Source organism: Xenopus laevis, chromosome 5L (assembly GCF_017654675.1).
Source record: "Xenopus laevis strain J_2021 chromosome 5L, Xenopus_laevis_v10.1, whole genome shotgun sequence".
NCBI classification, from domain to species: domain Eukaryota; kingdom Metazoa; phylum Chordata; class Amphibia; order Anura; family Pipidae; genus Xenopus; species Xenopus laevis.
Window position 1 is genome coordinate 169,689,881 of NC_054379.1, and position 21,177 is coordinate 169,711,057.

A 21,177-nucleotide genomic window follows, 5' to 3' on the forward strand; every position below is an offset into this window, starting at 1 on the left:
TAAAAAAAACTTGGGGCCCCAACAAAAAAAAATGTAAAAAAATAACAAACATTGGTGGCAGGGGCCCCCTTATAAGTTAAAAATAAATTGGGGCCCCAAAAAAAATGTGAAAAAAAAAAAAAAAAATATTTTTTTTTGAAAAAAAAAATAAATTTATTTTTTTTTGAAAAAAAAAAACATTGGCGGCAGGGGCCCCCTTATAAGTTAAAAACAAATTGGGATCCCAAAAAAAAAATGTAAAAAAACATTTTTTTTGAAAACAAAGAAAAAACAATGGTGGCAAGGGGCCCCTTATGAGTTAAAAAAAAAATTGGGGCCCCAAAAAAAAATGTTTTAAAAAAAAAAAAGATTGGTGGCAGGGGCCTATAGAATATTAAAATAATACATTGGTGGCCAGGGGATTAAAAAAAAAAAAAACACAAACTGGTGTTCAGTAGAATTGAACTCGTGGCTTCAGTACTTCAACTTCGCCTCCTTTCGTGACTTCGGGTCTTTTCACCGCTTCAGGACTTCAATTTCGGCTGTTTTCGTGACTTCGGGTCTTTGCGCCGCTTCAGGACTTCGGCTTCGGCTGTTTTCGTGACTTCGGGTCTTTTCGGCGCTTCGGGACTTCGGCTTTTTCCGTGACTTCGGGTCTTTTCGGCGCATCGGCTTTTTCCGTGACTTCGGGTCTTTTCGGCGCATCGGCTTTTCGGCACTTCCGCATTCGGCAACGCAAGAGGCAAGACGTACGGCTCGGGCGCTCGTAAGGGGGGCTGGATCTTCAAAAAATGCAGCGCTGCCGGGCCCCCCTTCATGCCCGGGCCTGGTATGCTTGTCCCCCCCTGATGGCGGCCCTGTACATTAGACACTTGGTGTGGAAGCCTCTTGGGCATCAGAGGCAGGAGGGTCTTCCTAAATGATCTGCAGTTACCCCTAATATGTTTCTTTTTAGACTCTACAGATTCGAGGTTTTGTCTTCATCTCTGGTCCTGTTTGGACAGTTAGTTCTCTTATGTTTTAGCCTGTTGGGCCATATAAATTGAAGTATAATTATTTTCCCTCCCTTGTGGTTTAATTGTTTGGGTACGACCCATTAGTCAATTTTCATGTTGACGGGGGATGGCCAGGAAAATAGAAAATTCATATCATACTCACCGGAATTTTCTTTTCCTGGCCATCCTCCCCGTCAACATTCCCTCCTCCCTATGGTGACTTTATAAACAGACTGATGTGAGCCAGGAGGGGGTGGGCTTTATGGGTTCTTAAAATTAACTATCTTCTGTCCAGGCTGGGAGTAGCAGGAGATTAACCCATTAGTGAATTTTCATGTTGATGGGGAGGATGGCCAGGAAAAGAAAATTCCAGTAAGTATGATATGAATTTTCTATTATATCTGTTGTCCCTACTCCTGCTTCCCACAGCCTCACTCACCCTCAGGGAGCTACAACACTACTCGCTGGTCTTACCTCCATGTCCTCCTCCTTGTTCTTCTGTGGACACCTGGTATAGCAGTGTGGGAGGAGTCAGTGCATCAAGCCTTCGATAGCTCAGTTGGTAGAGCGGAGGACTGTAGAGGAATTACAGAGATCCTTAGGTCACTGGTTCAATTCCGGTTCGAAGGACTTGAATTTTTGTGCCTAAATCAGTTCTTTCTAATGACCCCCCTCCTTCACTTGTTCCCACTGGGACAGCCCAGGGGTTGGAGGGGTTAATAGGGATTATACGTTTCAATATGAACGAGTCTTATTGCATAGAATCAATTCTAATATAGACGGATCAAATAATCATTGCAATATCATTATAAAAATGGTCGGGTGATGTTTGCGGCAGAGACCCGGCAGATGATGAATTATCGAATATTCAAATGATTTTTACTTCGAATCAAATTTATCAAGGGTCGAATTTCAAAGTACAAAAAAAACTGTGAAATTCGACCATCGAATTAAAAAACTTTGAATTCGAATATCGAGTTTTTTCAACAAATTTGGCAATCCAGCGGCCGAACAAAAATCGATTTTAACGATCGATCGAAGGATTTTCCTTCGACCTCTAAAGACTTAGAAAATGGTTATAGAAGGTCCCCATAGGCTAACGTAGCACTTCGGCAGTTTTTATTTGGCGAAGTTTTGAAGTCAAAGTTTTTTTAAAGAGACTGTACTTCGATTATCGAATGGTTGAATATTAGAACGATTTTACTTTGAATCGAATTCAAAGTCGTAGTATCCTATTCGATGGTCGAAGTATCCAAAAAATTTCTTTGCATTTTTTTACTTTGAAAATTCCCTCTAATTCACTTCGACCCTTAGTAAATCTGTCCCTAAGTGATGGGATCACGTGCGCCGAGGAGTCAGTGACAAAGCGCGATCAGTCCCACGGCTTTACGAACCTGGAGCGGTGAAGTAAGGGCCAAAACATGCGCGAAATAGAGAATGATACCTCTTAGCGCTACTCTTCTGGGAAACACTGGAGATACGTAGATCTATTAAGCGTAAAAGATTCCACTCTGTGCGGTTTTGAATTTATCGGTGGTTTGAAGGACACTGTCCTGCACTGCTTTGTCTGCGTGTGAATGGGAAAATAGTTTTAATGTAACACTGAGTAAAAGTTACGTTTTAGATACACGGTTTCAATCGCTTTCTGAACTGGTGAGCGGGTGGAAGAGGAAACGTATGTAGAATACATTGTAATCTGATTCATTGCAGATTTGTAAATAATTGGGCGTATTCGTGTTTCTCACCTGCGGACGGTCGATTGGCCGAGTAAATGTTTTGTGTTCTTTTTGGTTTGTAATTGCTGGACAATATGTTGCAGTTTGATAAATAAATGTTAATAATATCCCTATAGTTCACTCTGCAAACATCTCAAATGAAACCCTTTGCTTGTTCTATTCGTATTATTGCAGTGAGTGAGTTGCAACAAATGATTATGGAGTCAGACAGTGACAATAATAGGGGCCACTGGGAACCCCCAAACAATACTAATAATCCATGGACAGACTAATAAATTCTCAGATGTAGGATATGTCCTGTCTGGGTTGAGAATACTTATATACCATTACATTGATTGTGTCTCCCATATGGTCTAGCGGTTAGGATTCCTGGTTTTCACCCAGGCGGCCCGGGTTCGACTCCCGGTATGGGAAGATCTATCCCTTTTTTCACCTCCCCCAGGGTATTAGGTGGGATGTACTATGGAAAGACCCAGCCCGTTGGTAGACTGACCCTCAAGCTGATTTTTCTCTATAAAGGTAAAACCCAGACCCTCAGGATATTATATATATTATATGAGCACGACTTGTAGTTACCCGGCCTGCAAACAGTATATTAAATATACAACATTGAGCCTTCGGTAGCTCAGCTGGTAGAGCGGAGGACTGTAGAACAATAACAGAAATCCTTAGGTCGCTGGTTTGATTCCGAGTCAAAGGACTTGTGTATTTTAGATTCTGTGCCCAAATCTGCTGAGTATGATATTCATGTCATACCCCTGGCACACATCTGCTGCCTTGTACTCACCCACCCACTTAGATTGTAAGCTCTATGCGACAGAGACATCCTATTATCTCAGCATTGAATTGTGAATGTAAATGTGTATTTTGTATTGATCCCAGTCACTGAGAGCACAAGCAGCACTGTATCCATAACAATATCCAGACCTGTCCCTGCAGTCTATTGACTAGGGAGCAACATACTGGAATTGCTGTTTTAAAGCCGTATGCAGTCGAGGGGGAGGGGAAAAACAGTACAGGGGGTAGTGCAGGCCGGGCAAATATACCCGCAGGTCAGTCGGGTTCGGGCTGATCTCGCACCCCCCTTTGCAGGTGGCAGGTCTGGGTCGAGCTTTTCCTTCTGCTCTCCCGACCCGCCACTTTCAACTGCCGGCTTACGACTTCGATAGTCACATGCCTGCCCGCCCCTTTTGTGACATCATCATTGTGCGAGGTGGGTCAGCGCGGGTCTATAAAGGGAAGCCAGAAGTCGGGATTGGGAGGGCATGGGTGGAAGGAAGGGCGGGTGCTGATTGGATGTGGGTCAGGAAAAACCTGAGCATGATGTTGCTAACAGGGGGATTAGCTCAAATGGTAGAGCGCTCGCTTAGCATGCGAGAGGTAGCGGGATCGATGCCCGCATCCTCCACTTTTCTTTTAATAACACGACTGTGAGTGTGATTTTACTCTTATATAGTGTAACTGTATCACTTTAACCCTTTACCAGCCACACCGTGTTATACGGGCTTACCTGAACAAACACAAAGTGAACAAGAACAAGGAAAAACGACATGTACAAACACCAGTCCCAAAAGCAGAATTTTATTGTTGAGGTGAAAGGGTTAATGTGAGAATGAGACGAGGGTAGGGTTGCCACCTGGCCAGTAAATCACCTGCTGGGGCCGGAATTACAAATTTATTGGCAATGTAGTTGCTGGTAATTTGTTATACCCTTAAAAAAAAGCCCTTGGCCCCCAGCTGGAAACTTACCTTTTCTCCATCTTCTGCCCATTGCACCACTTTTCCCCGCCCTTTTGCCCCCAGCTCCACCCCCATTTGCATCATGTCCTGCCCCCTTTATATCACAGCCCGCCCCTTTCATTTCCTGCCCCCACCACTGGCTGGTAAAAAGTTTCTGAAAAGGTGAGAACCCCTAGACGAGGGGAGGGGAATTGATGAAGAAATGACGCCAGCAGTTTAATTTAAAGGGGAACTATCGTGAAAATCAAACTGAAATAAGATATTTTTTTAAATCTAATCAATTAAATATTCTGCATTATTTCTGAAATAATCAAGTTTATCTTCACTATTCCTCTCTCAGCATCTGTTTCTCTTCATTCTCTCTTCATGCAGCAGTTGGGTGTCAGATATTCACTGACAGTTACATCCAATATATCTTATAGGGGGGCTCCTTTCTTAGCAGATGTATTAGAGCTCACTCACATAACTGATTCCAGTACAAACAAAATAACTGCCTTTTGCACAAATCCTGCATGTAGAGAGACATGATGTCTGGTGAGTTTAATAGAGTGAGCTCTAATACATCTTCTAGGCAAAAGGAGCCCCCCTATAAGATATATTGGATCTAACTGTCAATGAATATCTGACACCCAACTGCTGCATGAAGAGAGAATGAAGAGAAACAGATGCTGAGAGAGGAATAGTGAATATAAACTTGATTATTTCAGAAACAGAATATTTAAATGATTATATTTAGAAATGTTCTTACTTCAGTATGATGAACCTTATATTATATTATATTTTTATTTTTGCGATAGTTCCTAGTTGACCTCAGACAGGGTCCAGTACTTGTGTTTGAGGGGAGTAAAAGCTGCTGCAAATATTCAGGTGATGAGAGTGGGTAAAGTTTACAAATCTTTACTTTGTTTTTTTATTTTCAATACATTTTTATTGAGTTTTCCATAAACATTTGTTGGACTGAAACACCTGAATTAACCTTTAGTAACACAAATTGCACAAATTAGTATTATGGACTGTTAATCCTAAAGACCCCATATTATATAAGAGTAAGAGTGAAATCACACTCACAGCCATGTTATTAAAAGAAAAAGTGGAGGATGCGGGCATCGATCCCGCTACCTCTCGCATGCTAAGCGAGCGCTCTACCATTTGAGCTAATCCCCCTCTGCTGTTGTTCCCCTCCCCCTCAACTGCATACAGCTTTAAGACTGGTTAAGGCCAGATAACAACAAGTCATGCTCATATAATAATTTCCATAGTACATCCCCACTCAATACCCTGGGTGAGGTGAAGAAAAAGTATCAGATCTTCCCATACCGGGAGTCGAACCCGGGCCGCCTGGGTGAAAACCAGGAATCCTAACCGCTAGACCATATGGGAGATATAGGGTAGAGAACAGTAGTATAGAAGTATTCTCTGCACAGACAGGTCTATTTATCTAAAAAATAAAGGACCATGATAGAAAACAATTAGTCAATACATTTATGAGAACTATAACCTGAATTCAACTGTCATTGCGTCTGTCGCTTTCAGTTCTCTGGGTCCGACTCTTGTCACAAGAAGCAGCCGATCAGACCTGTCTCTGCAGGAGGAAAGACGACAAGTGCAACTTTATTTATAGAGGCAGAAAAGGGACAGACATAATGACAGTTCTATAGAACTAGAAATGAGAATGAGGAATGAATAGATATTGGGAAGTTGAATAGTGTATTTATATTTATATTATTTATGTGTTCACTTGAATATTTATGAAAAGTGGAGGATGCGGGCATCGATCCCGCTACCTCTCGCATGCTAAGCGAGCGCTCTACCATTTGAGCTAATCCCCCTGTGCTGTTATGCTCCTCCCACTTGACTGCATACACCTTTAAGACACCAGCATGTTGCTCCCCAATCAGGAGACTGCAGGGACAGGTCTGGATATTGTTCTGGATACAGTGCTGCTTGTGCTCTCAGTGACTGGGATCAATACAAAATACAGAAAACAAACTTACATTCACAATTCAATGCTGAGATCATAGGATGTCTCTGTCGCATAGAGCTTACAATCTAAGTGGGTGGGTAAGTACAAGGCAGCAGCTGGTTGTTATCACTACAATGAGTTTAACAATCATTACGGCATTACGGTTACTTTTATTTCCTATGACACCTCTTTACCCATTGTGTCAGCCTTTGAACCAAGCACTTTGGGGGCTCAAGCACTTACTCACTCCACTCCAGTCATGGATATAATTGGAGTAAAGATACATATTATTTAGAGCCCATGTTAATGGATTGTTCAGCAATAACAAACAGGTGAAGTAATTATAATGCAAACTCATACTAGAAATTGATTTATCTATTCTATACTATACTATAAACTTGGGGCTAAATGGCACCAATGCAGTTGCCTATAGCAACTAATCATTAGTTTTGATTTGTCTAATAATAATAATTCAAAAATGAAAGCAAATATGCAATTGGTTGATGATTTGGAGGGACATTTTCTCCCAGTACTCACTGTAATCCAGAGCCCCATGCAGATACACACCCTTCTCCAGATTCCAGATCCCAAGGTTCAAGCTCTAAAGTTGGGTTCCAGCTGAGCTTCCCATGGTCCAGATAATGGGCAAGCTCCAAGTTAGCAACTGTTCCTCTCTTTTCTGTCCACAACTTGTTCTCCCAGGTAGCTATGACTGCTATTGGCATGCTCCATCCACTTCCTGTTGCAGAGCCTCATGGGATATGTAGTTCCCAGGGTACCATAACTCCAATCAGGTGGCTCCTAATTCTGCTCTCCACCTTCTCAGTAACACCAGAGAATATATATATCTGTTGTCCCTACTCCTTCTACCCACAGCCTCAGGGAGCTACAACACTACTCGCTAGTCCTACCTCCATGTCCTCCTCCTTGTTCTTCTGTGGACACCTGGTATAGCAGTGTGGGAGGAGTCAGTGTATCAAGCCTTCGATAGCTCAGTTGGTAGAGCGGAGGACTGTAGAAGAATTACAGAGATCCTTAGGTCACTGGTTCAATTCCGGTTCGAAGGACTTGAATTTTTGTGCCTAAATCAGTTGTTACTAATGACCCCCCTCCTTCACTTGTTCCCACTGGGACAGCCCAGGGGTTGGAGGGGTTAATAGGGATTATACGTTTCAATATGAACGAGTCTTAAGGCATAGAATCAATTCTAATACAGACGGATCAAATAATCATTGCAATATCGTTCTAAAAATGGTCGGGTGATGTTTGCGGCAGAGACCCGGCAGATGATGAAATATCGAATGGTCAAATATCCGAACGATTTTTACCTCGAGTCGAATTTATCAAGGGTCGAATTTCGAAGTACAAAAAACTGTGAAATCCAACCATCGAATTAAAAAACTTTGAATTTCGAATTCAAAATTTATTCAACAAATTTGGCAATCCTGCGGTCGAACAAAAAATCAATTTTAACGATCATTCGAAGGATTTTCCTTCGACCTCTAAAGACTAAGAAAATGGTTGTAGAAGGTCCCCATAGGCTAACATAGCACTTCGGCAGTTTTAATTTGGCGAAGTATTGAAGTCGAAGTTTTTTTAAAGAGACAGTACTTCGATTATCGAATGGTCGAATATTCGAACGATTTTACTTTGAATCGAATTCAAAGTTGTAGTATCCCATTCAATGGTCGAAGTATCCAAAAAATTACTTCGAATTTTTTTACTTCGAAAATTCCCTTGAATTCACTTCGACCCTTAGTAAATCTGTCCCTAAGTGATGGGATCGCATGCGCAGAGGAGTCAGTGACAAAGCGCAATCAGTTCCACGGCTTTAGGAACCTGGAGCTGTGAAGTAAGGGCAAAAGTTATGGGAGAGGGGTCAGCGACCCTGTAACTGATCCATGAGTTGATCCATGTGGTTGTCCCTGCTGAGCAGAATCCCTGAGTGACATTACAGGGAACTGTTAGACTTGATACAATAGTTGCACTTATATTCCCCATAGATCTGACTGACAAATGGATCAATTAATTGTAACAGTTCAGAATCTGCACCGGGATCACTGAGCTGCCAGACTGAAACACCCAAATTAAACACAAATTGCACAAATTAGTACTATGGACTGTTAATCCTAAAAACCCCATATTATATAAGAGTAAGAGTGAAAATCACACTCACAGCCATGTTATTAAAAGAAAAAGTGGAGGATGCGGGCATCGATCCCGCTACCTCTCGCATGCTAATCCCCCTCTGTTGTTCTTCCCTTCCCTCTCAACTGCATACAGCTTTAAGACTGGTTCAGGCCGGGTAACTACAAGACATGCTCATATAATAATATCCTGTTCTATATGTACGGGGGTCTGGGTTTTACCCTTATAGAGAAAAATCACCTTGAGGGTCAGTCTAGCAATGGGCTGGGTCTTTCCATGGTACATCCCCACTCAATACCCTGGGGGAAGTGAAAAAAAGTATCAGATCTTCCCATACCGGGAGTCGAACCCGGGCCGCCTGGGTGAAAACCAGGAATCCTAACCGCTAGACCATATGGGAGATATAGGTTAGAAAATAGTAGTATAGAAGTATTCTCTGCACAGACAGGTCTATTTATCTAAAAATATAGGACCACGATAGAAAAGAATTAGTCAAAACATTTCTGAGAACTATAACCTGAATTTAGTGCAGTTCTAACTGTCATTGTGTCTGTCGCTTTCAGTTCTCTGGGTCCGACTCTTGTCACAAGAAGCAGCCGATCAGACCTGTCTCTGCAGGAGGAAAGACGACAAGTGCAACTTTATTTATAGAGGCAGAAAAGGGACAGACATAATGACAGTTCTATAGAACTAGAAATGAGAATGAGGAATGAATAGATATTGGGAAGTTGAATCGTGTATTTATAATATATATATATATATATATATATATTATATTTTTGTGTTCACTTGAATATTTATGAAAAGTGGAGGATGCGGGCATCGATCCCGCTACCTCTCGCATGCTAAGCGAGCGCTCTACCATTTGAGCTAATCCCCCTGTGCTGTTATGCTCCTCCCACTTGACTGCATACACCTTTAAGACACCAGTATGTTGCTCCCCAGTCAGGAGACTGCAGGGACAGGTCTGGATATTGTTATGGATACAGTGCTGCTTGTGCTCTCAGTGACTGGGATCAATACAAAACACAGAAAACAAACTTACATTCACAATTCAATGCTGAGATAATAGGATGTCTCTGTCGCATAGAGCTTACAATCTAAGTGGGTGGGTAAGTACAAGGCAGCAGCTGGTTGTTATCACTACAATGACCCGGCCAGACAATGGGTTTAACAATCATTTCTGTTACTTTTATTTCCTATAACACCTCTTTACCCATTGTGTCAGCCTTTGAACCAAGCACTGTGGGGGCTCAAGCACTCACTCTGCTGACACCCAGAAATCCAGTCATGGATATAATTGGAGTAAAGATACATATTATTTAGAGCCCATGTCAATGGATTGTTCAGCAATAACAAACAGGTGAAGTAACTATAATGCAAACTCATACTAGAAATTGATTTATCTATTCTATAAACTTGGGGCTAAATGGCGCCAATGCAGTTGCCTATAGCAACTAATCATTAGTTTTGGTTTGTCTAATAATAATAATTCAAAAATGAAAGCAAATATGCAATTGGTTGATGATTTGGAGGGACATTTTCTCCCAGTACTCACTGTAATCCAGAGCCCCATGCAGATACACACCCTTCTCCAGATTCCAGATCCCAAGGTTCAAGCTCTAAAGTTGGGTTCCAGCTGAGCTTCCCATGGTCCAGATAATGGGCAAGCTCCAAGTTAGCAACTGTTCCTCTCTTTTCTGTCCACATCTTGTTCTCCCAGGTAGTTATGGCTGCTATTGGCATGCTCCATCCACTTCCTGTTGCAGAGCCTCATGGGATATGTAGTTCCCAGGGTACCATAACTCCAATCAGGTGGCTCCTAAGTCTGCTCTCCACCTTCTCAGTAACACCAGAGAATATATATATCTGTTGTCCCTACTCCTGCTACCCACAGCCTCAGGGAGCTACAACACTACTCGCTAGTCTTACCTCCATGTCCTCCTCCTTGTTCTTCTCTGGGCATCTCTAGTATTGAGAGAGAGAGTCTGAAGGGCAGCAAACTCACCCCAAGAAAAGGCAAAAAATTCCAGGCGCTGCTGCAAAAATTAATATCAGCATGAAGGACACGGAGCTCTCATGGGACCTGATTTATGTGCAAAAAATGTAGGTCAATGTTTCAGTCCTACACAAAGGAGACACTTTAGATATCTTAAGAAGGGTCCTCTGTGTAGGACCAAAATGTCAATTTATGAGTTCTCCATGTCCTTCATTCAAAAAGTGTATTAAAATTCAATACATCACAAAGAGATGTTACGGACAAACGATGTGCCCTTTATCAAGTCAAATAAACGACAACATTGTACAGGTAAAACGTATTTAAGACAATGAAAAGGAAATGACCTCATAGTTGTATCACAATCAATTTACATATATGCATTTATAAATACAAAAAGAGGTCGTAATCCTTGTTTAAACCTAATGGATGTAAAGATTTCAGTTTATTAATTTATGTCTCCCCCTCTTTGATCCAATCTCCAATCTCATGAATTTTAATTGATCTGCAGTGTGTCCCTTATCTATAAAATGTTTCAATAGAGGTAATGTAGTATTGCCTAGATTTATGCTCCAACGATGTTGAGACATACGTGACTTTACCATCTGTGTTGTCTCACTTATATAGATGAGACCACGGACATGTCAATATATAAAGTGCTAATTTGGAAATACACGTATAGTGTCCCCGTAACTGTACAATTGTCCAGAGTGTTGAAGAATGAATTCTTTACCTGATCTTGCCCAATGGCACCACATTGCAGCTTTGGCTACTGATCTGATATAAGAGAGGGGAAAAGAGTTGGAGGATGCGGCCATCGATCCCGCTACCTCTCGCATGCTAAGCGAGCGCTCTACCATTTGAGCTAATCCCCCTCTGGTTAGCACTCATAGGTAACTACATAGACTTGCACTTGTTTAAGAGGCTGCCATTGGCTGCTGCATTTAGGAGAGCAGCCGAATGTAACCAATCAGGCGCTGGTTAGTAGAAGCGCTGGCGTCTCAGTGTCTCTCCCCATAAAGTTCCTCAGGTTTTGGGCTCAAGTACCAGTGGGTCGTCAGCTCTCCCCATTGCTTCCCAGTTCCATCTCTGCTTGTAGCTTTGTATAACATACGGGCACCCACAGCAATCTTACAGATAAATCATGCAAAGAACTTGCAATCTAATAAACAGATACAGAGCATTTGGGCTGGGGCACTAAAGGACAAATAAACCTTCATTTATAAGTCATTTTCTTATAATTGTCCAATAAAACGAATTTTATATTCCAGTGCTTTTATTGGTCAGTGCCATAATGTCATGCCCTGCCTGGGTATAGCACTGTTTGACTAGCACCCCCACATAAGTGAGGAGGGGGATCCCTGTAAGAGAGACTTGCAAATAGCACTGTGTGAGTAGCACCCCAAGATTAGTGACAAGGGGATCCCTGTAAGAGAGATCTGGGTATAGCAGTGTGTGAGTAGCACCCCCGCATTAGTGCGGAGGGGGATCCTTGTAAGAGAGACCTGGGTATAGAATTGTGTGAGTAGCACCCCAAGATTAGAAAGGAGGGGATCCCTGTAAGAGAGACTTGGGTATAGAACTGTGTGAGTAGCACCCCAAGATTAGAAAGGAGGGGATCCCTGTAAGAGAGACCTGGGTATAGAACTGTGTGAGTAGCACCCCAAGATTAGAGAGGAGGGGATCCCTGTAAGAGAGACCTGGGTATAGCACTGTGTGAGTAGCACCCCAAGATTAGAAAGGAGGGGATCCCTGTAAGAGAGACCTGGGTATAGCACTGTGTGAGTAGCACCCCAAGATTAGAAAGGAGGGGATCCCTGTAAGAGAGACCTGGTTAGAGCACTGTGTGAGTAGCACCCCAAGATTAGTGACGAGGGGATCCTTGTAAGAGAGACCTGGTATAGAACTGCGTGAGTAGCACCCCAAGATTAGAGAGGAGGGGATCCCTGTAAGAGAGACCTGGGTATAGCACTGTGTGAGTAGCACCCCAAGATTAGTGACGAGGGGGGTCCCTGTAAGAGAGACCTGGGTATAGCACTGTGAGAGTAGCACCCCAAGATTATTGAGGAGGGGATCCCTGTAAGAGAGACCTGGGTATAGCACTGTGTGAGTAGCACCCCAAGATTAGTGACGAGGGGATCCTTGTAAGAGAGACCTGCTATAGAACTGTGTGAGTAGCACCCCAAGATTAGAAAGGAGGGGATCCCTGTAAGAGAGACCTGGGTATAGCACTGTGTGAGTAGCACCCCAAGATTAGAAAGGAGGGGATCCCTGTAAGAGAGACCTGGTTAGAGCACTGTGTGAGTAGCACCCCAAGATTAGTGACGAGGGGATCCTTGTAAGAGAGACCTGGGTATAGCACTGTGTGAGTAGCACCCCAAGATTAGAGAGGAGTGGATCCTTGTAAGAGAGACCTGGGTATAGCACTGTGTGAGTAGCACCCCAAGATTAGAGAGGAGGGGATCCTTGTAAGAGTGACCTGGGTATAGCACTGTGTGAGTAGCACCCCAAGATTAGTGATGAGAGGATCCCTATAAGAGAGACCTGGGTATAGCACTGTGTGAGTAGCACCCCAAGATTAGTGATGAGAGGATCCCTATAAGAGAGACCTGGGTATAGCACTGTGTAAGTAGCACCCCAAGATTAGTGATGAGAGGATCCCTATAAGAGAGACCTGGGTATAGCACTGTGTGAGTAGCACCCCAAGATTAGTGATGAGAGGATCCCTATAAGAGAGACCTGGGTATAGCACTGTGTGAGTAGCACCCCAAGATTAGTGATGAGAGGATCCCTATAAGAGAGACCTGGGTATAGCACTGTGTGAGTAGCACCCCAAGATTAGTGACGAGGGGATCCCTGTAAGAGAGACCTGGTATAGCAGTGTGGGAGGTGTAAGAGCAACAAGCCTTCGATAGCTCAGTTGGTAGAGCGGAGGACTGTAGAGGAATTACAGAGATCCTTAGGTCACTGGTTCAATTCCGGTTCGAAGGACTTGAATTTTTGTTCCTAAATCAGTTGTTTCTAATGACCCCCCTCCTTCACTTGTTCCCACTGGTACAGCCCAGGGGTTGGAGGGGTTAAACGGGATGTTGCTTTCCCAGCATGCCTTGTGCTTACTTTGTTGCTGCTCACACTATATATAATTGTGCTATTTATACAGGGGGTGGAGTTACAGGGAGAACTGGCACAATAGCAAATGAACTACAATTCCCATGATCCTTTATAAGAGGGGAAAAGGGGCCCAGCTGGAAAGTTCCACCCCAATCTGGAAATATTTTTACAATATAAATTTGGGCTGCTGGGGGGGCAGCAGGTTGGACAACAGAAATGTTATAAAATAATTAGAAACTCAGGGAACTTTTACAAAAGTGCCCCCTAAGCTTGAGATCCTGGGGCAACTTGCTCAATTGCAACACTAGCCCAACTCTTGTTCTGGGTAGGATGATGGGATGTGTAGTTCAGTCTATCTCTATATAGTCACATGGGCAGCCAGTAAGAGGGAGAGACTTCCTGCCACTGTCAGTCAACAGTAACGAGTCTTCCTATTGGCTGTGGTGAAACAAGGTGGAGCCTACGCAATAGAAACATGAGAAGATTCCGGAAGCCAATTAGAAAGAGGCAGCAATGGTCAAGCCTTCGATAGCTCAGCTGGTAGAGCGGAGGACTGTAGCTCATATATAGCAATCCTTAGGTCGCTGGTTCAATTCCGGCTCGAAGGACTTGAATTTTTCTCTTTTTAATTCTTTTATTTCTGCTTTTCTCCTCTAATTATTTATATCAATGAATTTAGTTCATCACACACCCTGTAGCAGTGAGATCTGAGAAGCGCAGGCTTCCCTGTGAGCATTTACTATTGGCACCAGCACTTAATATTTATTTATTGTGATTCTTTCTCCTTTAATTCATCTAATTGAAATTAGGAATTTAACTCTCGCTTAGTTACAGTCCTGTATAACAGGCTATCAATGACAGGCGATTTATCAACTTCTATGTCTCCCATATGGTCTAGCGGTTAGGATTCCTGGTTTTCACCCAGGCGGCCCGGGTTCGACTCCCGGTATGGGAACAAACTGTTTTAATTGTATCATATTATTATACCTTTAAATTATACAATTCTGTAACTACCAAATATGGAATATGAACAGAATTAAGCATCACAGAACACAAAATGCCCATTCCCTGCTTAAAGGCTTCCCACAGACTACAGAGACGATCACAATATTCATTCTGAGGGACCTTGAATGTGAGTGTAAGTAATTTGAATTTGATTCTAGAAGAGATTGGGAGCCAGTGAAGGGACATACATATGGGAGCAGCTGATGTTGAGCGGTGAGATAGATGAGTCTAGCGGCCGCGTTTAGATCAGATTGGAGTTGTGAAAGGTGACTTGTTGGAATACCTGTGAGGAGTAAGTTGCAGTAATCAAGGCGGGAGATGATGAGAGACTGAACCAGTGTTTTAGTTGATTCTGAACTGAGATACAGTCCTATTTGGGCAATGTTGATTCAGGTGCTGCTGAGACATCCAGGAGGAGACAGCAGAGAGACAGTCTGTAACTTGGGATAGGACAGAAGGAGAGAGGTCAGGAGTAGACAAGTAAAGTTGAGAGTCACCAGCATAAAGGTGATACTGAAGTCCAAACGACTGAATACAAATTCCTAGAGAAGTTCTATAGAGAACAGCACAGGGATTTAGACAGAGACTTGATGAATTCCAACAGAGAGAGGGAACGTAGTAGAGTTAGAGAAGGAAACGTTAAAGGAACAGTCAGACAGAGAAGATGTAAACCATGAGAGAGCAGTGACAAATATATATCATAACTGAATATCTGGGACATTTCTAACGATGATTGCAGTTGGTTGTGATTGGATCAGATGTTTCTTAATCCTGATCAATAAATGCAGAATAATAGCCCTTGACATTAATGATTATACACTTCCTACTGTAAAGGAGTAAAGCTGGTCATACACGGGCCAATAAAAACTGCTGACAGACCAAGTTGTCAGCTTATTGGCCCATGTATGGGGCCCTCCGGTGGACTTCCCCAATCAATATCTGGTCAAGAGTCAGACAGATGTCAGTCAGGCAGGGGTAAAAACCCTGAATTCGACCGCCCTTATTGCTTTAATTATGATGTGATCGTTGGGCCCTAAGGCCTACGATCGGATCACCCGATATCACCCACCTGGAAGGTGGGCACATCGGGGAGAGATCCACTTGTTTGGCAAAATTGCCAAACGAGAGGATCTCTGTGTATGGCCACTTTAAAGGAACAGTTCAGTGTAAAAATAAAAACTGGGTAAATAAATAGGCTGTGCAAAATAAAACATGTATCTAATATAGTTAGTGAGGCAAAAATGTAATGTATAAAGGCTGGAGTGAGTGGATGTGTAACATAATAGCCAGAACACTACTTCCTGCTTTTCAGCTCTCTAACTCTGAGTTAGTCAGTGACTATAAGGGGGGCCACATGGGACATAACTGTTCAGTGAGTTTGTAATTGATCCTCAGCATTCAGCTCAGATTCAAAAGCAACAGTTATGTGACATGTGCCCCCCCCCTCAAGTCACTGGTTACTGCCTGGTAACCAATCAGTGGAAAGCAAGAGAGCTGAAAAGCAGGAAGTAGTGTTCTGGCTGTTATGTTACACATCCACTCACTCCAGCCTTTATACATTACATTTTTGCCTAACTATATTAGAAACATTATTTATTTTGCACAGACTATTTATTTACCCAGTTTTTATTTTTATACTGAACAATTCCTTTAAGTGAGGAAAGAAGGGGGGGCTACTATTTCTTTTCTCTTATTTAAATGATTCCGTTATTTCTAACCAAGCTATTCATGATTCTGATTGGCAGGCATCAGCAGAAGGGGTGTGGTTTAAGGACATACTGACAGCCCTGGTGCCCATGATGCTTTTTTTTAATGAGCGAAACACGTGTCAGGTATTTCCCACTGAGGGAGTGTTTAACCCTATGTGACTGCCCGAGTAGTGACCGACTGATACTTAGCGGCAGGTCTGGACTGGCAATCTGTGCGTTCTGGTTAATGCCATAGGGACTGCTGAAAGTTGCCATAGAAAATCACTATTTAGTGGGCTGGTGGGGGGATGATTGGGCCTCTGTGTACTTGAAATGCCAGGGTTTAATTTGACTCCTAGTCCAGACCTGCTGTGATTTAAGTGAGTGCAGAGACTAAGTGCAACTAAACTGGTTAGTGTTTTTACTTTATCTTCTTTCAAAATCCTTCTGTTTTAAACCCACTTTAAACACCTGGTTCATATAAACAAGCTCCACGGGGTTCTATTTACACTGAGGTGCAACTAATTAACCCCCTCCAAACTGAGGGAAATCGAATTATCTGATTGCAAAGTAATTCAGCTTCAGGCAAATGTACTTTTATCTTACCCAAGTAAATGAGGGTTAAACCCTGACAAAAGTGGGGTTCCAGTGCTGCTGTTTTCCAAGTCAAACACCAGAAGATGAGGGGTAAGAAGCAGTTGGGTGACCTCGGTATTCAAACACATGAGTGACACATTGCAGATTAATTTGGGGGACAGTGTGGAAATGCCGAGGGCTGAACTTGTTCCAAAGCAAAGGCCAATGCAGATCCTATTTGGGGTATCGCTGATCTGAGAGGCAAAGGGGTTTCCATCACATTCAAATGCCTCTTGAGAAGAACTGCCTCATGGGAAGAGCGACTCCTGAGTAAGTCATTGACATGTCTCCCATATGGTCTAGCGGTTAGGATTCCTGGTTTTCACCCAGGCGGCCTGGGTTCGACTCCCGGTATGGGAACTTGGCTTTTCCAATTCTGCTGCAAATCTCTGAAAGGCCTTGTCTGCCCGTTCTGCCATGTTTAGCTGTGCCACTTTAGCCTTTGCAGAGGTTCCAGGCCACGCGTGGGGGTGGAAATGGTGGAAGGGACAGGAGCAGATATGAGACCCGAGTGACTTTATCATTCTAGAGCAACTTCCATGTGACAGATCAGGAGCCTATGGCCTGCGGGGGCAACACTGCACCAGAGGCCTCCCCTTCAGACTAGAGGAAAAGAAGTTTCATTTAAAGGAACAGAGTAGGGGGTTCATCACAGTGAGGACAGTGAGGTTGGGGAATGCACTGCCGGGTGATGATTCAGTTAATGACTATAAGAGGGACTTGGAGGATTTCTTGGACAGACATAATACAAAGGCTATTGTGATACTAAACTCTATAGTTAGTATAGATATGGGGATATATAGATTATACATGTGAGTGCAGAGATACAACTGTGTAGGTACAGTAAGTGTGTATATTTGTGTGTATATATGTGTGTATATATTTTACATTTGAATAAAGCGGGCTACTTTAGGAGACGTTAACACCCCATTGAAATACAATACAGGGTGATGGCCTGTATAGGACCGGCTTTATATCATCTAATAAATGTTCTCCCGACGGAGCTAATTCAGCACTGGGCTCATGGACTATTAGTACAAATGTTCTTTTCAAGTCCAACATTTAGTTGGGGTTCCATTAGAAAGCCAGGGGTACATATATATGTGGTGACACACAATCTGTTCTAATGGCAGGGGTCCCCAAGGGAACAGATGTTTATTCACCCCCAAATCTGACCTAAAACTGTGCTCCATGCTGGGCCCCCTGTGTCAGTGGCAGATTCCTTGCCTGTGGGGCAGAAAATCAGAAGAAGAAGCAGAATTTGCCCCAGTCTTCCCCATTGCAGCTTTTCCATGTAAATTTAACCCTGTGATAAGGAGAGAAGAAGCGTTTTAGGGACATTGTGTCAAGCTGAGCTTGTGGCCGGGGCACCTTCTTGGAACATGGGCACACTGTACCCCCCAACACACACTGTACCCCCCAACATTTGGAAAATAGAAAGAGGAATAAAAACATTTGGCACGTAGCACCAACATTTTTTGGACCACGCCCATTTTATGGTCACTCCCCCTAAATATTGTTATAATTTTGCTAATGAAGGTGAATTGCCCTTTAAGCTGCAAGTCACAGTTTTCCAAGAGACCTGCTTATCTTAAATTGTTACAAATGTTTCTTTGCTTATCTTAAATTGTTACAATTGTTTCTTTACTTACCTTAAATTGTTACATTAGCTTCTTTGCTTATCTTAAATTGTTACAATTGTTTCTTTGCTTATCTTAAATTGTTACAATGGTTTCTTTGTTTATCTTAAATTGTTACAATTGTTTCTTTACTTACCTTAAATTGTTACATTTGCTTCTTTGCTTATCTTAAATTGTTACAATTTCTTCTTTGCTTATCTTAAATTGTTACAATTGTTTCTTCGCTTATCTTAAATTGTTACAATTGCTTCTTTGCTTATCTTAAATTGTTACAAATGTTTCTTTGCTTATCTTAAATTGTTACAATTGCTTCTTTGCTTATCTTAAATTGTTACAATTGTTTCTTCGCTTATCTTAAATTGTTACAATTTCTTCTTTGCTTATCTTAAATTGTTACAATTGTTTCTTCGCTTATCTTAAATTGTTACAACTGCTTCATTGCATATCTTAAATTGTTACAATTGTTTCTTTGCTTATCTTAAATTGTTACAATTGCTTCTTTGCTTATCTTAAATGGTTACAATTGTTTCTTCGCTTATCTTAAATTGTTACAATTGATTCTTTGCTTAGCTTAAATTGTTACAATTGTTTCTTTGCGTATCTTAAATTGTTACAAAAGTATCTAAGTGCATCTGCCACATATTCTGGGCTCTCTGCTAAAAGCCAATTAATCTTAAGAAACTTTGTATCTTTTTCTAATTGTTCAGTGCAGTAGATCAAAAAGAAAGTCGGGACATTTCAGTAACAATCCCAGACTGCGGGTTGAGCTGTCAAAACAGGGACTGTACTGCTAAAAACGTGACAGTTGGGAGGTATGTATGGGACTTGTCATTCTGAGAGCAGGGCCCCATGTGTATATATACAGGTACTAACAGGGAAGGTTGGGAAGAAAGTCAAGTTTCCAGCTAAAGGTCAGGATAGTGTCACTATGGGGCCTTTGATAGCTCAGCTGGTAGAGCGGAGGACTGTAGGTGGAATAGAGCAATCCTTAGGTCGCTGGTTCAATTCCGGCTCGAAGGACATTTTGTGCCCGTCATTCCCCAATGGCTTTTCCATGCCCCCCACACCCACTAAAAAGAAAATGAGTGGAATGTCGGGGAACTCTTTCTGCTGAAGATTGTGCGCAAGAGCATTTGTGAATAAAAGGAAAACCAATAAGTCTCTCCTCTCTCTCTATCATGTTCCCACACACAGATTATAGCAGCAATCCTAGCATGTTGCCTGTATAGGATATAATACAGCTCAGTGATTGTGTGTAATAAGAATTAGGAGAATGATGTTGTTGCCTTTCATAAGTAGAGATGTAGGAGCCTCTGGATAAGATCGGTGCAGTGGCGCCGGCTGAATCAAATTGGAAAAGCCAAGTTCCATACCGGGAGTTGAACCCGGGCCGCCTGGGTGAAAACCAGGAATCCTAACCGCTAGACCATATGGGAGACATGTCATTGACTTAAGGTGGCCATACACGGATAGATCCGCTCGTTTGGCGATGTCGCCAAACGAGCGGATCTCCCTCCAATATGCCCACCTTGAGGTGGGCAATATCGGGCTGATCCGATCGTGGGCCCTAGGGCCCAACGATCGGATCCTAGCGTTCGCCAAACGGGCGGTCGGATCGCGGGACCGCATCAACGAACAGATGCGGCCGCGATCCGACGGGATTTTAATCCCATCCGATCGAGATCTGGCCGACTTTCGGCCAGATCTCGATCGGGGAAGCCCGTCGGGGGCCCCCATACACGGGCCAATAAGCTGCCGACACGGTCTGTCGGCAGCTTTTATCGGCCCGTGTATGGCCACCTTTACTCAGGAGTCGCTCTTCCCATGAGGCAGTTCTTCTAACAGGCAGAAGAATGTGATGGAAACCCCTTTTTCTCTAGGATTAGTGATGTCCTAAATAGGAACTTCCTTGGCCTTTGCTTTGGAACAACTTTAACCCTTGGAATTTCCACCCTGTGACCCCAAAAAATAAATTGCAATGTGCCATCTGTCTGCCACCATGAGTCACATTGAGATGTAACAAGAGTTGGGGATCAACACAAGCAGAAATGAATGTTCCTGGGTGGCTATGTGATTGGCTCCGTGATTGGCTCCGTGATTGGTTATGTGATTGGTTATGTGATTGGCTATGTGATTGGCTACGTGATTGGCTATGTGATTGGCTACGTGATTGGCTATGTGATTGGCTACGTGATTGGCTATGTGATTGGCTACGTGATTGGCTACGTGATTGGCTCCGTGATTGGCTCCGTGATTGGTTATGTGATTGGCTACGTGATTGGCTATGTGATTGGATACGTGATTGGCTATGTGATTGGCTCCGTGATTGGTTATGTGATTGGCTCCGTGATTGGCTATGTGATTGGATACGTGATTGGCTACGTGATTAGCTACGTGATTGACTACGTGATTGGCTATGTGATTGGCTATGTGATTGGCTACGTGATTGGCTATGTGATTGGCTACGTGATTGGCTACGTGATTGGCTCCGTGATTGGCTCCGTGATTGGTTATGTGATTGGCTATGTGATTGGCTACGT

General features: G+C 42.9%; 15 non-coding genes across 15 annotated transcripts; 9 read left to right on the forward strand and 6 right to left on the reverse strand.

Moving 5' to 3' along the window:
* The first annotated feature begins 1,518 nt into the window (after positions 1-1,518).
* Positions 1,519-1,604, forward strand: trnay-gua. The gene is given in 2 exon segments: positions 1,519-1,555; positions 1,569-1,604. It is a non-coding gene; the product is annotated as a tRNA-Tyr (tRNA).
* A 1,448-nt stretch (positions 1,605-3,052) lies between these two features.
* On the forward strand, positions 3,053-3,124 carry trnae-uuc. Its single transcript has one exon. It is a non-coding gene; the product is annotated as a tRNA-Glu (tRNA).
* A 921-nt stretch (positions 3,125-4,045) lies between these two features.
* trnaa-agc lies at positions 4,046-4,118 on the forward strand. Its single transcript has one exon. It is a non-coding gene; the product is annotated as a tRNA-Ala (tRNA).
* Positions 4,119-5,541: 1,423 nt separating this feature from the next.
* trnaa-agc lies at positions 5,542-5,614 on the reverse strand. Its single transcript has one exon. It is a non-coding gene; the product is annotated as a tRNA-Ala (tRNA).
* Positions 5,615-5,758: 144 nt separating this feature from the next.
* On the reverse strand, positions 5,759-5,830 carry trnae-uuc. Its single transcript has one exon. It is a non-coding gene; the product is annotated as a tRNA-Glu (tRNA).
* Positions 5,831-6,206: 376 nt separating this feature from the next.
* Positions 6,207-6,279, reverse strand: trnaa-agc. The gene has a single exon. It is a non-coding gene; the product is annotated as a tRNA-Ala (tRNA).
* A 1,115-nt stretch (positions 6,280-7,394) lies between these two features.
* Positions 7,395-7,480, forward strand: trnay-gua. Its single transcript is given in 2 exon segments — positions 7,395-7,431; positions 7,445-7,480. It is a non-coding gene; the product is annotated as a tRNA-Tyr (tRNA).
* Positions 7,481-8,889: 1,409 nt separating this feature from the next.
* Positions 8,890-8,961, reverse strand: trnae-uuc. The gene has a single exon. It is a non-coding gene; the product is annotated as a tRNA-Glu (tRNA).
* A 407-nt stretch (positions 8,962-9,368) lies between these two features.
* Positions 9,369-9,441, reverse strand: trnaa-agc. The gene has a single exon. It is a non-coding gene; the product is annotated as a tRNA-Ala (tRNA).
* A 4,021-nt stretch (positions 9,442-13,462) lies between these two features.
* On the forward strand, positions 13,463-13,548 carry trnay-gua. Its single transcript is given in 2 exon segments — positions 13,463-13,499; positions 13,513-13,548. It is a non-coding gene; the product is annotated as a tRNA-Tyr (tRNA).
* Positions 13,549-14,190: 642 nt separating this feature from the next.
* On the forward strand, positions 14,191-14,276 carry trnay-gua. Its single transcript is given in 2 exon segments — positions 14,191-14,227; positions 14,241-14,276. It is a non-coding gene; the product is annotated as a tRNA-Tyr (tRNA).
* Positions 14,277-14,551: 275 nt separating this feature from the next.
* trnae-uuc lies at positions 14,552-14,623 on the forward strand. The gene has a single exon. It is a non-coding gene; the product is annotated as a tRNA-Glu (tRNA).
* Positions 14,624-17,285: 2,662 nt separating this feature from the next.
* Positions 17,286-17,357, forward strand: trnae-uuc. The gene has a single exon. It is a non-coding gene; the product is annotated as a tRNA-Glu (tRNA).
* Positions 17,358-19,571: 2,214 nt separating this feature from the next.
* Positions 19,572-19,657, forward strand: trnay-gua. Its single transcript is given in 2 exon segments — positions 19,572-19,608; positions 19,622-19,657. It is a non-coding gene; the product is annotated as a tRNA-Tyr (tRNA).
* Positions 19,658-20,001: 344 nt separating this feature from the next.
* On the reverse strand, positions 20,002-20,073 carry trnae-uuc. The gene has a single exon. It is a non-coding gene; the product is annotated as a tRNA-Glu (tRNA).
* Positions 20,074-21,177: the final 1,104 nt, after the last annotated feature.